This window comes from Theropithecus gelada, chromosome 14 (assembly GCF_003255815.1).
Source record: "Theropithecus gelada isolate Dixy chromosome 14, Tgel_1.0, whole genome shotgun sequence".
NCBI classification, from domain to species: domain Eukaryota; kingdom Metazoa; phylum Chordata; class Mammalia; order Primates; family Cercopithecidae; genus Theropithecus; species Theropithecus gelada.
In genome coordinates, this window is record NC_037682.1 from 46,546,320 (window position 1) to 46,552,251 (window position 5,932).

General features: G+C 40.0%; 1 pseudogene; it reads left to right on the forward strand.

Moving 5' to 3' along the window:
* Positions 1-493: 493 nt before the first annotated feature.
* LOC112605877 lies at positions 494-1,296 on the forward strand (annotated as a pseudogene).
* The last annotated feature ends 4,636 nt before the right edge of the window (positions 1,297-5,932 follow it).

The window sequence follows — 5,932 nt, forward strand, 5'->3', positions numbered from 1 at the left end:
TGACCAAGATGGAGTAATGCTTGGATCCACAGCCCTGGCCAGTTGAGTGGGGATGTTTTGATCATAATGTTTTTCCCATGTCAGTAGAAAAATTGTATTGCAATAGAGAGAGCCCAGGCTTTAGAGTCAGATTTGGATTTGAAACTGGAGTTGAGCACTCCTCACCTTTTGACAGGTGGCTTATTCTCTGCAAGCCTCTGTTTCTCTCCTGTGTAAAATGGGGACAATAATTCTCACATAATAGAATGTATGTGAAATCAGAGATCATACAGCTGCTGATCACATCTTGTTTGTGTTCCCAAGGGCACAAGCCTAGGGGTTCTGTGCATGGATCCAACCATCCCAGCCTTGGGTACAGAACTGACATCAGTCGATAGGACTGAGGAGGCCCATCTTCAACATTGTGGCATGGAGATCATGATCCTCATGTTGCTGCTCCTCATCATTGACCTGGTCAGGCTGGCAGGAAATGCAGTCATGCTCTGGTTCCTGCATGCACAGGAACACCTTCTCCCTCTACATCCTCAACCTGGCTGGGGCCAACTTCCTCTGCCTCCTCTCCCAGATTTTAGAAACCGTGAATTTCTACAGTGACTTCTTCCTTTCCTTCTCCACCTATTTCACCACTGTGATGACCTTTGCCTACTTTATAGGCCTGAGCATGCTGACTGCTATCGGCACCGAGTGCTGCCTGTCCGTCCTGTGGCCCATCTGGTACCGCTGCCGCCGCCCCACATGCCTGTCAGCAGTCGTTGTGTCCTGTTCTGGGCCCTGCCCCTGCTGCGGAGGATCCTGGAGTGTATGTTCTGTGGCTTCCTGCTTAGTGGTGCTGATTCTGTTTGGTGTCAAACATCTGATTTCATCACAGTCATGAGGCTGATTTTTTTATTTGTGGTTCTCTGTGGGTCCAGCCTGGTCCTGCTGGTCAGGATCCTTTGTGGATCCTAGAAGATGCCCCTGACCAGGCTGTACGTGACCATCCTGCTCACAGTGTTGATCTTCTTCCTCTGCGGTCTGCCCTTCAGCATTCAGTTTTTCCTATTTTTCTGGATCCACATGGATTTGGGAGTCTTATATTGTCATGTTCGTCTAGTTTCCATTTTCCTGTCCGCTGTTAACAACAGTGGCAACCCCATCATTTACTTATTCATGGGCTCCTTTAGGCAGTGTCAAAACAGGAAGACTCTCTAGCTGGTTCACCAGAGGGTTCTGCAGGACACACCTGAGATGGATGAAGGTGGAGGGCGGCTTCCTGAGGAAACCCTGGAGCTGTCGGGAAGCAGACTGGGGCAGTGAGGAAGAGCCTCTGCCCTGTCAGTCAGACGGGACTTTGAGAGCAACACTGCCCTGCCACCCTGACAATTATATGCATTTTTCTCATCTTTGTGCCTCAGAAATGCCTCAATGATTCCCCCAATATCTTCAAATAGTTTTATTTTTAATCTCACATTTCTAGTTTTACTAAAATAAAGCATTAATTTGAAAGTACACTGTTTAGATCTTTCTTCATATTTCTAACAAATTTCCCGTTAACTTCCATTAAATTTTTCTTACTGAAAACTTTTACTTTCAATTTTTATTGAAATGGAAAGAATTCCTGTCCAGAACTGGAAAGCCCTGTTTTATAACTATTTCCTACCTGACAGTATCGAAGGGAAGATTCCTTATCTTTCTCTCAGACTACGTTCACCTAAAAATCATGTTTCCTTCTATGATTAGGGGTATTGCTGCAGGAAGGAAGCTCATTCTGGATAAGTGAGTTCTGCTGCCTCTAAATTTCACTGAATTCTCAGATATAGGGGAAAACAATGTCCTTAGAGACAGATTCTCTGCATTCATAGAAACAGTCTAGGAAATAGGTTTTATGTAAAGTCCTCTGCTGTCATTTGTCCGTGGCATGGTGACATGTTGGCCTTAGTTTCAAGTAAAGATAACCATGGTCCCTTCCCCTTGAGAACTAGTAAGTACTTACTTAGCTCTTCATGGACAAAGGGACGAGTATAGAGTCTATAAATATGACACGAATTCTAATTTGGCCATCTGCAACCTCAGTATTGGTTTCAATGTAGAAATTGTCTTAAAACCATTTATCATTTGCTGACAGATTCCTTCAATTGTACAGGAATTCTGAATACTTCTCATTTTTGTACAAGTTGTTCTGGCTGTAACTTTCAGTTAGTTTCATGGCCAGTCACCATAAGAAGCAAGATTGAAGGTATCTGACCTTTCGTGATAATGTCAATTACAGTATCTTGATAATAGCTTATCATTGCAACATAATTCTGATACATGCTGCAATATAGATGAACCTTGAGAACATTGTGCTAAGCAAAATAAGCCAGACACAAAAGAACAATATTGTAAGTTCAAAGTTTTCTGGTATCCAATCTAGGAAAATTGATGAACACAGAAAATAGACTAGGAGAAACCTGATGGTGAGGGATGGGGAGAGTATGAAATCATTATTTAACGAGCACAAAAATTTTTGTTTGGTGACAGTTACATCTCATTGGCAATGTACTTAAAGCTACTGAGATGTATACTAAAAATCGTTAAAGTAGTAAAATATATGTTATGTAAACTTTACCACAATTAAAACCATTTCATTATGAAAACTTAGGACCAGTACAAACTTCAGGACTCTTCTCTGCCAGTGGTTACTCCTTCCACAGGTAACTCAAGCAGACAGAAGAGCCACCAAGAGAAGATGGGACATCACAGTGGGCTCTGTGCTGCTCACAGCAGTGAGGATGCCCCTCAGATTGACCCTCACAGAAGGGAGGTAACAAATGTAATTTGAGTACTCGGGACACAGTATAAAGTGGCTATGAAAGTGGTAAAGAAACCTATTGTTTTCCATTTTTCCCCCCCAAAAAAAATGCATTGATGGCTTTTATAATACTGTTCATCATATAGAACGCGGGCCTTCTGAATCCAGATTGATTGCTCTTCCAGGCCCAGCTCTTTGCTGATTCTGTATCTTATGTATTCACACTTGATTTACAAATACCATAGTAGGACTTGGCTGTATGTGAGGGTTCCTACAGTTCAGAGGAAGCAGGAAGACAGTGCTTGCAGCCAATGCTCCAGGCATGGGATTTAGATGTGATGTCATCGGTTCGGAGTGGGGGTTACTAGGAGAGTCTACCCTGAGAGTTCGTGGTATCATCAATTGTACAGCTTCAGCTAACAATTTTGTCCATAATGAGGAGCCCTGGAGAGAAATTTCACCTGAAAATTGAAACAAAGACTGTTGGCCCTCTCTGGTCAACTGGTTATTTTGATTTCAGTAATATTCCTTTTTCTTTTGACTGTAAGAATACTTTAAGCTCACATAAAATATCATATTATCTTTAACCTATATGCCAAGTTTACAAACTTCTTTCCAGCATACCCCATGTTCTCATTCTCAGTGACTGCAGTATCCATGGAGGTAGTCCATACAGTGAATTGACCTTTCAGTTGTTTTTTTTAACTTTTCATTCTCAACGAATTGTAGACTAACAAGAAGTTACCAAAAAAATGGAAACTTCCTGTATACCCATCAACCAAGCTACAGCAATAAAGACATGTTACATAAATGTATTATCAAAACAATGAAATTAATATCAGTACAATACAGTTATCCACAATACAAATCTTATCCGATTTCACTAGTATTTACATGTACTAATCTTTTAGGAGTGAGATACACCTTTGTGTATAATTCTATAACATTTTGTCACATGCATAGGTTCTTGTGTAGGTTCATGTAACAAAACAAATTCATAAAACTATTATATAACCATCTTCACATTGAAGATACGAAAGCGTATCTTCACCACAAAAGAACTGCCTTGGGCTGCCCCTACTGTCATATCCATTTCATATCCCTTCCCAAATCCCTCTAATCACTCATCTATTCCATGTCTTTAATTTTGTCATTTAAAGTGTGTAATATAAATGGAATCATACACTATCTACTGTTTTGAGTTTCACTTTTTTTTCTCAGCATAATGTCCTCAAGACCCACCCAAGTTGTTGCAGTTATCAATAGTTTGTTGTTGATTTTTTAAAGTACTGAGTAGTCTTCCATTGCTGGCTGCGCTATGTTGTGTTTCACTGTTCAAAAGTGGAATGACGTTGTGTTTTTTTCTAATGTGGCATTTATCAGTAAAGCAACTATAAACATATGTGTAGAGATTTTTAAGTGAACATAGATTTCCAGTCTCTAGGATAAATTCCATGGTTGGAATCCTGGGGTATATGTTAAGCCTATGTTTAACTAGTTTTCTTAAAAATGCAGAAGAGTTTTCCAGAGTAGCTCTACCATTTTACTTTCTCACTAGCAGTGTCTGAAAAATCCAAGTCTCAACTCAATCAGAAACCAGGAGGTAAAGAATTCCGCTGATGAAGTACATAGAAGCTACCCTCCTGGAATGCCAACCAGGGTAGAAAAGGATGGAAAGGCATTCCTCAAGGCAAATGAGACTACCCCTCCCACCTTCTTATATCCTTCTATTTCCTGAGTTTTTCTCCATCTAAATGACATTGAATCATGTCTCATCTAAGCTCTATCATGTTAATTTTTTTCTGTTTGCATCTTCTTTCTCTAGTGTCAATTTTATAGACAAAGACCCACATTCATAAAAAATGACTAAATTGTAAGTAATTTTAAAAATGGAAAACATGTTTCTTTTGGTTAGAGTAGCTTACTTGTTCTAATACAGACCCAAAATAAAAATATCTTAAACAAGAAAGCATAGCGGCTTCTCCTTATCCATGGGTTCCACATTCAGGATTCACCAAATTGCAAATCATATGTTCAGAAAAGGAAGAGAAAAAAAATGATGACTGCATCCATACTGAACAGGTACAGAATTTTTTCCTTTCCCTATTCTCTAAAAAATACAGTATAGCAGACACTTACATGGCATTTATATTGTATTAGGTATTGTAAGAACACTAGAAATTATTTAAAGTATACAGGAGAATGTGGGTAGGTTATATAAAAATATCACACCATTTTATGTCAAGAAATTGAGCACCTGCATATTTTAGTGTGCACAACGGTACCAGAATCAATCCCCTGTGGATATACAGGATTGTATTTTAAACTTCAGCTGGAGGCTCCAAGGCATCATACATTAAGACTCCAAAAACTACTGCTCCCCAATCCCTAGAGAGTTGCCCTCATCCCAGTGTGGTCCCAGGCACATCAACATTCCAACCTGATGAAAAAGGAAGAAAAGAAGGAGAGGCTATGCTCCTTCTATTGATCCCATGGGCCAGGACTTGCTTACATCACTTCCTCTCATCTCGCGTCAGGCAGCATGTAGTCACATGGTGTCATCGAGCACCAAGGAAAACTGGGATGTGGGTACCTCTGCTGCTTTTAAACTCTCAGAATTGAATGTGACAGAAGAGGAGAAGGGAGATTGCTGCGATCTAGCAGTCCCTACAGCCCCTGATTGTTTCTCAGATCTGTGCTTACATCAAGAATTTTTTTAAGAGTTCCCCAGAAATACTGAATGATGGGCAGAGAAGAGAGCGGAAGCCTCAGACAGGTTCCAGGATATCAAAAGTTGATACAGGCCTGGTTTTCATGATGTGATTTCAGAAAAATAATTTTGACTCTTTGTGTCTCAGCTTTTTCTTACATTAAATGAGGATATTACAGTAGATGGTCTTTAAGGAATACAGGCTAAATGTTGTCAATGTTACAGTGAACAAAAACAGGCATGGCTTAGTCTTTATGGAGCTTCAGGTTCCATAAGGAAGACAAATATTTCAAGAGTTATATAGGGTATATCAAATGTATACCCTAAATATAGATTGTAAAGTGCCTTGAGTGGAGATCACAGAGGTACTGGTTTTCCTCCCATTTTCTTTTCTGGGCAACCAAGGCTGTGCAAGCTTGTCTAAGAGAGTTCATGATGGATGCATTCAGTCT